Source organism: Rhinopithecus bieti, unplaced genomic scaffold, assembly GCF_001698545.2.
Source record: "Rhinopithecus bieti isolate Rb0 unplaced genomic scaffold, ASM169854v2 scaffold_25740, whole genome shotgun sequence".
Lineage (NCBI taxonomy): Eukaryota > Metazoa > Chordata > Mammalia > Primates > Cercopithecidae > Rhinopithecus > Rhinopithecus bieti.
The window spans coordinates 108,620-120,072 of record NW_016811705.1 but is presented as its reverse complement, the minus strand read 5'-3'; positions in this window follow the sequence as shown (position 1 = coordinate 120,072).

Genomic DNA, 11,453 nt, shown 5'->3' with positions numbered 1-11,453 from the left:
TATATATATATATATTTATATATTTATACATATATTTTTGAGACAGAGTCTCGTACTGTCACCCAGGTTGGAGCACAGTGCAGTGGCATGATCTAGGCTCACTGCAACCTCTGCTTCCCAGGTTCATGCCATTCTCCTGCCTCAGCCTCCCAAGTAGCTGGCACTACAGGCACCTGTCACCATGCTCAGCTAATTTTTTTGTGTGTGTGTACTTTTAGTAGAGACGGGGTTTCACCGTGTTAGCCAGGATGGTCTTGATCTCCTGATCTTGTGATCCACCCGCCTCGGCCTCCCAAAGTGCTAGGATAACAGGCATAAGCCATCGCGCCCGGCCAAGGTATTGTGTATTTCAAAGTAGCTAGAAGAGATGACTTGAAATGTTCCCAACACATAGAAATGATAAACAATCAAGGCAATGAATACCCCAAATATCCAGATTGACAATTTTACATTCAATGCATGCAGAAATAAATCACATGCACCTCATAAATATGTAAAATATTATGTATCAATTTTTTAAAAAGAAGGTATAAGGGACCCCAAAGAGCCAAAGCAATCTTGACAAAGAAGAACATAGCTGGAGAACTCACATTCTCAATTTCAAAGCACTACAAAACTACAGTAATCGTAAGTACTTGTAGTGTTCTTCAAGTACTACAGTGTGGTACTGGTGTGAGGACAGAAATATGAACCAATGGAATAGAATTATGAGTCTAGAAATAAGTTCATATACCTACTGTTAATTGATTATCAAAGTGTGTCAAGATCATTCAATGAAGAAGAGTCATTTCAACAAATATTGCTGAGACAACTGAATAAATACATGCAAAAGATTAAAGTGAGATCCTTACCACATACCCTACAAATTAGCTCTAATGAATAAAAAGCCTAAATGTAAGAGCTGTAACTACACAACTCTTAGAAGAAGATACATAAATAAATCTTTATGATCTTGGATTTTGGCATTGTATTCTTAGGTATTACACCAATAACACCTAAGTATCCAGAAGATAGAACAATTTCTTCAAATTAGAAATGAAAAGGCAAATAACTTGGTTAAAAACGAGCAAAAGTGGAAAAACTGGCAAGTCACACGTAGAAGAATAAAACTGCATGCCCATCTCTTAGTTTAATGAAAATGGACTCAAGATGGATTAAAGACTTAAAATTCTAGCAGATAACGTTGGAAAACTGTTCTGGACATTGGCCTAGGTAAATAATTCATGACTAAGACCCCAAAAGACAATGCAACAAAAATAAAAATAAATAAATAGGACCTAATTAAACTAAAAAGCTTCTGCACAGCAGAAATAATCAACAGAAAAAACAGACAACCCACAGAATGGGAGAAAATATTTGAAAGCTATGCATCTGACAAAGGAATAGCATCCAGAATCTACAAGGAACTCAAACAAATCAGCAAGAAAAAAACAAATAATCTCATCAAAAAAGTGGGCAAAGACATGAATAGACATTTCTTAATAGAATATATGCAAACAGCCAACAAACATATGAAAAAATGCTCAACATCACTAGTCATCAGAAAAATGCAAATCAAAACCACAATGAGATACCACCTTACTCTTTCAAGAATGGCCATTATTAAAAAGTCGAAAAACAGTAGATGTTGGCATAAGTGTCATGGAAAGGGAACACTTTTACATTGCTAGTGGTAATGTAAATTAGTACCACTTCTATGGGAAACAGTACAGAAATTTCTTAAAGAATTAAAAGCATAGCTACCTGTCTAGCAATCCCACTACTGGGTATTTGCCTAAAGAAAAAAAAAAGTCATTATATGAAAAAGACACACACACACACAGACGTTTATAGCAGCAAGTCACAATTGCAAAGATATAGAATCAATCTAAGCATCTATCAACCCATGAGTGGATTAAAAATGTGGTATATATACACAGTAGAATACTACTCAGCCATAAAAAGGAATGAAATAATGTCTTTTGTAGCAACTTGGATAGAGCTGGAGGCTGTTGTTCTAAGTGAAATAACTCAGGAATGGAAAACCAAATGCCATATGTTCTCACTTATAAGTGAGAGCTAAGCTACGAGGACACAAAGACATACAGAGTGATATGATGAATTTTGGAAACTCAGAAGGGGGAAGTGGGAGAAGGGTAAGGAATAAAAAATGCCATAGTGTGTACAATATTGTATTAGTATGTTCTCATGTTGCTAATAAAGGTATACCCATGTATTAGTCAGAGTTCTCTAGAGGAACAGAACTGATGGAATAGATATTTATATTAAAGGGAGCAGTTTAAGTATTAGCTCATATGACCAGAATAGGCCATCTGCAGACTGAGGAACTAGGAGAGCCAGTCCAAGTTCCAAAAGTGAAGAACTTGGAGTTCAGTGTTCAAGGACAAGAAGTATCCACCACGGGAGAAAGATGTAGGCTGGGAGGCTAGGCCAGTCTCGCCTCTTCATGTTTCTCTGCCTGCTTTTATTTCCTGGCAGATGATTAGATGGTACCTACCAAGACTAAGAGTGGGTCTGCCCTCCTCAGTCCACTGACTCAAATGTTAATCTCCTTTAGCAGCACCCTCACAGACACAGTCAGGATCAATACTTTTGCATCCTTCCGTACAATCAAGTTGACACTCAGTATTAACCATCACAAGTCCACCCCTTGTCAACTTGAACCCACACACATCTCCTGAGATCACACATGATCTTCAAATGAAGACAATAATGTCATAATTACCCCTAACATAATACAACTATCCCTCATACAACCAGAAATGCACAAATCCCCAAAGCAAATACTATTACATAAAGTTAATAATACTTAAGTGCTGATACGAAGTCAATAAATCTTACGTCACATGATAAAAGAAAAAGAAAAGAAAATGAAGACATTTTCTTAGTACAAGGGTATACATGCACAAACATGTTTTTAACAAAAAAAAAAAAAGGAGGAAATACTCATGAACAATTACAGTCCTCATTTCTGCAGCTGGTCACGTGGTCTTAACTGGTAATAATGACTACCTTCTTCTACTACCCGTTCTGTGTTCTCTTTGCCTTCAGCAAGCAACTAAGCAGGTCATGCTTTGTTTTGTTTTGTTTTGTTTTCCTGGTGGAGTGACCCAAACCTTCATACCTGAAGGGTCTGGGTCATATGTAGTCTTGTCTGGATTGGGCTATTATAGTCTCCCATTGACCTTAATCACAGGGCATGGTAATACTAAGAGAAGTCCTAATGGATCTCCTGTATTGAATGCATACTCTTCCTTACCTCTATCGTGGAGTGGTAGACTGAGTTCATCTTAACAGTCCAGGTCCATCACCCCCACCAACACTAACTCTCTTCTTAGCCTGTTAACTTAAAGGTAGGAGGTGCCCAAAGTGTCCAGGTGGCAATCTTAACTTCCAGTTTAATGAAATTGCTGTTGTAACTCTTGGTGGGAGCATTCCTCCCTCTGGAACTAAGACCTCTAGGCCAGCAGAACGTAAAATTGCAGGAACAGGAAACAAAAATTTTGCAAGTGGATAACTAGGGGTGATGGTGAGTGGTGCCACTTCCAATTCCACCCCTTGATTCCTGGACCCATGAATCCTGGCTATGGGAGAAACAGTACCATATATTGCACATTGATTCATAGAACATGGCTTTCTAGAGAACTTTGCCCCAGTCATTCTAAGTATTGTCACCTAGTTAGTGTAGTAATTGTAACTTTAAAAGGCCATTCCACTGTTTTATCAATCCAGCTGCTTCAGGATAATGGGGAACATGGTAAGATCAGCAATTTCCATGAGCATGAGCCTACTGCCACACTTCTTTAGCCATAAAGTGAGAGAATCGGTCATAAGCAATGCTGTGTGGAACACCATGATGGTGGATAAGGCAGTCCATGAGTCCACGGATGGTAGCCTTGACAGAAGCATTGCATGCAAGACAGGCAAACTCATATCTGGAGTAAGCATCTATTCCAGTGAGGACAAACCTCTGCCCTTTCCATGATGGAAAAGGTCCAATATAATCAACCTGCCACCACATAGCTGATTGATCACCCCAAGGAATGGTGCCATATGAAGGGTTCAGTGTTGGTCTCTGCTGCTGGCAAATTGGGCACTCAGCACTGGTCATAGCCAGGACAGCCTTAGTAGTGGAAGTCCACATTGCTGAGCCCATGCATAACCTCCATCCCTGTCACCATGGCCACTTTGTTCATGGGCCCACTGGGTGGTGACAAGTGAGCCTGGGCATAGAGGCTGGGTGGTGTCCACAGAATGGGTCATCTTATCCACTTGTTTATTAAAATCCTCCTCTGCTGAGGTCACCCATGGTGAACACTCACACGGGATACAAATACTTTCACAGTTTTTGATCACTCAGAGAGTTCCATCCACATACCTCTTCCCCAGATTTCTTTGTCACTAATTTTCCAATCATGCTTCCTCCAAGTCCCTGACCATCCAGCCAAACCACTGGCTACAGCCCATGAATCAGTGTATAATTGCACATCTACTCATTTTTCCTTCCATGCAAAGTGCACAACCAGGGAAGATTTCCCTTTACCACTGCCCTTCAGGGATGTCCTAGAAAAAGACTGTAGTGCTGCATCTGTTCACTTTCAGGTGGTGCCTGCATATCATGCAGAACCATGTGTAAACCAGCCCCTAGTCTCCTCTTCCTCTGTCAACTTATCATAAGGAATGTCCTATGAAGCCATTGGTGCAGACTGGGGAAGAGAAGGAAGGGTGGCAGGAGTGGAGACCATGACCATTTGAGCCACTTCCTCATGTAACTTACTTGTGTCATCAAGACCCATTCGATCCCGGTTAATGAATATACCACTTCCATTTGATGATGGAATGCTGCTGTGCATAACCCACCTTATGGCTATATCAGTTAGAAAGCACCCAGTTCGTGATAGGCAGTTCAGGTCACATGGTGACTTGATGACCCATAGTCAAAAGTTCAGTTTCCACCAAGCCCAGTAACAGGCCAAGAGCTGTCTCCCAAAAGGAGAGTAGTTATCTGCAGAAGATGGCAGGGGCTTGCTTCAAAATCCTAGAGATCTCCACTGCGATTCACCTATAGAGGCCTGCCAAAGGCTTCAAACAGTATACCCATTTGCCACTGACACCTCAAGCACCACTAGATCTGCTGGGTCATATGATCAAAGTGGCAGAGCAGCTTGCACAGCACTGTGGACCTGTTGCTTACCCTTCTCCTGTTCTGGACACCACTCAAAACTGGCAACCTTTTTGGATCACTCAATAAATGAGCTGGAGTAACACACCCAAATGAGGAATCTGTTGCCTCCAAAATCCAAGTAGGCCCACTAGGCAGTGTGCCTCTTTCTTGGTTATAGGAAGGGCCAAGTGCAGCAGCTTACCCTTCACCTTAGAAAGAATATCTCGACAGACTCCATACCACTGGACCACTAGAAATTTTACTGAGGTAGAAGGTCCCTGAATTTTAGTTAGCATGCAAATGTCTCACCAGTAAGTCCAGTGTGTTTGCTACTTCTTGCTCACTGGATCCAATCAGCATAATGTCATAAATGTAATGGACCAGTGTGATATCTTGTGGAAGTGAAAAGCAATCAAGGTCTCTCTGAATAAGATATCAACTCTCCACAAAGCTGGAGAGTTGATAAACCCTTGAGGTAGGACAGTAAAGGTATATTCCTGGCCTTTTTTGCTTCTGGTGGGCCTTATGGACAGGAATGGAGAAAAAGGCATTTGTCAAATCAATGGCTATATACCAGGTACCAGGAGATTTATTAATTTGCTCAAGCAATGAAACCACATCTGGTATAGCAGCTGCAACTGGAGTCACCACTTGGTTAAGCTTACAATAATCCACTGCCATTCTCCAAGATCCATCTATCTTCTGCACAGGCCAAATGGGAGAGTTGAAAGGGGATGTGGTGGGAATCACCCCCACCCCCCGACACACACACACACATCTTTCAAGTCCTTGACGGTGGCAACAGTCTCCACAATCCCTCCAGGAATGCAATGCTGGTTTTGATTTACAATTTTTCTAGATAGAGCCTGATCTAATGGCTTCCATTTGGTCTTTCCCACCATAATATCCCTCATCCTACCAGACAGTGAGCCATTGTGGGGGTTCTGCCAGCTACCAAATATGTCTATGCCAATTATGCATTTTGACACTAGAAAAATGACCACAGGATGAGTCCAGGGACCCACTGGACTTTTACCAGGATGACTGTGCATTGAGGAACGGGACATGATCAGACATTTCGAGGACTACTGGACATTGGTTCTGAGCTGATGTGGATTTTCTGGGACCCAAAATGTCATTGTGGTCCTCCAGTTAAAGTTAATTACCTGACCTCCATAGCCCCCACTTTAACTGGAGGACCACAATGACATTTTGGGTCCCATAAAATCCACATCAGCTCAGAACCAATGTCCAGTAGTCCTCGAAATGTCTGATCATGTCCCGTTCCTCAATGCACAGTCATCCTGGTAAAAGGCTGGAGGTCTCCTTGAGGAAGGATGGGAGAAAGATTCACTGCATAAATTGCTGGTAATGTAGGGGAGTCCTTCCTCAGGGGACCCAACATCCCTTTCATTCAAGGGGTTCTGAGTATGTAAACTGGCTCAAGTCTGGAGATTGATTGTGGGATAGTGATTCTCTGTTTTTATAATCCAAATTAGTGCTTTGTCCATTCAACCTAGAAGTTTTCTGCTTATATAAATTAAGTAAGAATGCAGTAGGCTTCTTATCAATTCCACTTCTAAGAACACCATGATTAATTAGCCAATGTCAGAGCTCAACACAAGTCAGACTATTCTGATTGGCACTTTGACTCTGCTGTCCATTATGGTATCTATGCTCACCTTGCCTTTGATGGTTGAGTGCCATCACTTGGCCCCTGCCACCTTGGGATCCAATTATTCCCATTGTATTTAAATTCTGTAGTTGAGTGACTGTGGTTCCAATTGTTAGATCTGACATACAGGGAAGAGCAATTACAGGGCTCTTAAAAGATGTAGGTGCTGCCCTCGCAAATCTATTTTGCATGGCATTGGTCAAGTGTATATCTTCTGGACCCTCCCACCTGGGATGAGTAAGTCTAAAGTGACTAATCCACTCCACCATCTCAATCTCCCTAAGTCTTTGGATCCCTTCCTCTCCACTAAACCAAGAGAGATCAGGCATTTCTAGCTCTCTCATAATGAGCCAGCTTTTAATCCACATTTCAGTTAACCAAGCAAATAAACTATTAGAACCTTTTTAACTCCCCAGGCTGCAACATTAAATGCAGAGTCCCTACTTAGTGGGCCCAAATCAAAAAATTCAACCTTTTCCAAATCTATGTTCCTTCCACCATTATCCCACACCCTTAATATTTATTCACATGCTTGTTCTCCAGATTTCCGTTTCTATAGACTAGAAAACTCAAGCAGTTATTTTCGAGTATAGCACACCTTTTCATGGGTCACACTCTCAACCTCACCCCTAAGGGTCTACAAGGACTCTAGTCTAGGTATAGGTCTAGAAGCAAATAGGGCTGTTGGGGGTGGCTCCTGAGGAGAATCAACATTATCTTGCCTGTCCACTGCCTCAGGGGAGGCTATCACTGTTGCCTTAGGCAGCACAGGGTTTATCTTCTCAGACAAAGATGGAAAGGCTAGTTGCAGCATGAGTCTGGAAGGGAATGTTGCCACTACTGGGGATGGGAAAGCTGTTTTTTCTGGCAAGCAAGGTTCATCAGAGTTTACAAACTCAGTGCCCCAGCTTCATCAGGTCCTCCCACATATCCCCATTCTAAGTTGCAGGGTCCCATTCTTTTCGAATCAATGCCTTCATTTTAACAGTAGACACCTGGCAAAACTGTGTAGGCACCTTTCATTGCAAGTCAGTCACTTGCATGATAAGAGCTCGTATCTGTTTTTTCAATTTCAGTTCTTTTTCTACAGGAAAAAAGATTCACTCAAGACAATCTTAGCAGATTTGAGGCTCAGTTTCTGCTTTGAAGCTGGGAAATAGAATCCCTGAGTTTATAATTTTTTTCATCCGTCTTTCCACTGAACTTAGGAACAACCAATCCGCTTCATTACGTTTCTTGGTTTTCCACATATGGCCTAAGGTATTATGTATAAAGTCACTAAACTCCTTGTCTCTCATGAGCAAAGAATCAGGAGTGTCAAATGCATTTATTTTGCATAACTCTCTAAATAGTTCATGCCAAGGACTATCAGTGTTCTCCATACTATTAGAAGTACAGTCTTCAGTATTTTGGGGTCTAATCATATTAAACAGCCAACTCCAGAAACCTCAAAACCAGTGAAGGAATTCAACTCTTAATATTCTGTTCTTCTAGAACCACTCCCAGTACCAAAGTCTGTATTAGTCAGGGTTCTCTAGAGAGACAAAACCAATGGGAGATATAGATAGATAGATAGATAGATAGATAGATAGATAGATAGATAGATAGGTAAAATATATCTTTTACTTAATACTTAATAAACTTAATAAAATAATACATAATAATAAATAATACTTAATACTTAACTCATACAATCACAAGGTCCCACAAGAGGCCTTCTGCAGACTGAGGAGCAAAGAGAGCCAGTCCGAGTTCCAAAACTGAAGAACTTGGAGTCTGATTTGTTGGAGGGCAGGAAGCATCCAGCATGAAAGAAAGATGTTGGCTGTGAGGGTAGGCCAGTCTCGCCTCTTCACATTTTCCTGCCTGCTTTATATTTGCTGGCCAATGATTAGATAGTGCCCACCCATGTTAAGGGTGGGTCTGCCTTGCCCAGCCCACTGACTCAAACGTTAATCTCCTTTGGCAACACCCTCACAGGCACACCCAGGATCAATACTTTTGCATCTTTCAATCCAATCAAGTTGACACTCAGTATTAACCATCACAACCCGAGACTGGGTAAAGTATAAAGGGAAGAGGTTTAATGGTTTAATTGATTCACAGTTCTGCATGGTTGGGGAGGCCTCACAATCATGGTGGAAAGGAAATGAGGAGCAAAGTCACATCTTACATGGTGGCAGGCAAGACAGCCTGTGCAGGGAAATTCCCATGTATAAAACCATCAGATCTCATGAGACTTATTTACTACCACGAGAACAGTATGGGAGAACCACCCCCATGATTCAATTATCTCCGCCTGGCTCTACCCTTGACATGTGGGGATTATTACAATTCAAGGTGAGATTTGGTTGGAGACACAGTCAAACCATATCAAATGTAGACTACTTGCATGGCAGGTGCACTAAAATCTCAGCATTCACCACTATAGAACTCATCCACGTAACCAAAAATCACTTGTACTGCCAAAGCTATTAAAATAACAAAAATAAATATTTTTTTAAGTGAGCAAAAGACTTGAACAGGTATTTCTCCAAAGAAGATATATAAATGGAAAATAAGCATAGGAAAGAATACTTAACATCACTGTCATTAGGGAAATGCATATCAAAACCACAACGTGATACCATTGCATTAGGATGGCTGTTTAAAAAAAATCAATCAACATGAAAAAACAGAAAATAACAAGTGTTGATAAGAATGTAAAGAAAATGGAACACTCAAACACCGTTAGTGGGAATTTGAAATTTGACACTTACATTGGAGAACACTTTAGTGATTCCTCATAAAGTTAAACATAGAACTACAATAAGACCCAGAAATTTTACTTCTAGGTGTATACCCAAGATAAATAAAAATATATGTCCCCATAAAAACTTGCACACGAAACAAACAAACAAACAAAAAAACTTGCACACAACTATTCTAGCAACATTATTCATTATAGTTGACAAACAAAAGAACCCAAATGTTTATCAACTGATTAAGGAATAAACAAAATACAGTTATTGATAAAATGGAATATTATTCAACCACAAAAATGAAGTAATGATACATGCCAAAATGTGTATCAACCTTGAAAATTTCTTAAGTAAAAGAAATCAGATACAAAAGGCCACACATTGTGTGGTCTCATATTTATAAAATGCCCAAAATAGACAAATCCGCAAAAACAGAAATAATATGCATGTTTTCCAGAGGCTAGAGGAAGAGGGAACAGGGAGTGATGGCTTAGTGAGTACAGAAATTCTTTTTGGAATGACAAAACTATTCTAGAATTAGATAATAGTGATAGTTGCATAACATTGTGAATATCTTAAAACCCACTGAACTGTACACTTTAAAATAGTTAAAATTGTATATTTTATGTTATATAAATTTACTCCAAAATAAAGTTTAAAAGGGAGAAACTACTAGAAAATGTCTACCAAATTGTTTTATGTAAATGAACTACAGGTGTACAAAAGGTGAAAGTATAATTTTCTTATGCCTAGAATATATTTTGTGCTACAGTTAGATTATATAATAAATGTACCCCACATAAGTCAAGTTTCAACATACACATGGAACACAAATGATAAGGGGCAATGCTTTATGAATTTGTTTTTGCTTATCAATGAGAATCCATACTTCAAGGGAAAAGAAAGAAGTTTATGATTGGTCAGTGCCTATTTTGTGGACTGTAATACAAAGAATACTGAATTTCAATGCTAGTGCTTGTCAACTGTGTGGCAGAACACAAATAAATGAAAGACTCTGGCCTTTTGCTAGTCCGAGTGTGGTCCATGGGAAAGCAGGAGCATCAAGCACCCCCTGGGAGACTCTTGGGCCTACTGAATCTAAATCCACATTTTAACAAGATCTCCAGGCAATTCACCTGCACGTAAAACTTTGAGGAACACTGCTCTGTGTCAACATTCCTCATTGTTAAAGTGGACGAGCTAGGCTTTAAACCCAACTTTTTAATTTTAATGTTAGTATTTTTCTACTACATCTAATATGCTCTCTTTACAGATTAACATGAGATAGCCTACCCAGATGCCTTTTCCTCATTCACCAGCTTGCCCGAACACAATTTTGCAGAAGGTAATTTTTAAGTAATAGGAAATTACTGTTCATAATAAATTACCATTTAGTTTTAAATAGTGTCTACATAAGTGCTAGGTGTATGTCTTCAACCAGATGAAATTAGAATTCAAAAGAAAGCTTTCATCTTAGACTAAAGCTTGTTTACTTTCCTGGATGTGTTCATTTAGATGTGTCATCAATTTGTTACTATTTCCTGTATATCTGCTCCAGCTATCTTCATGTCTTCTATAATCTCTCTCTAGTTAGGAAATATTCATTAAAAAATACATAAATTTCTTCTCTGCTTCTTATCATGAATTTTTTCATCACAGACTATAACTGAATCGCATCCAAATCCGTTTCTGTCCTAGACATTTTCTCAGAAAGTACTATTCAACTTTTTTCATTTTCTGAGTTTTATATATCTTTCTCTCTCTCTTTTTTTTTTTGTTGTTGTACAAAACACTATAGTTTCACTATATTTTTTGATATTTGTAAAAGCTTACATTTAAGATTTGTAAAATACATCTTTGTGTATTTTCTTCA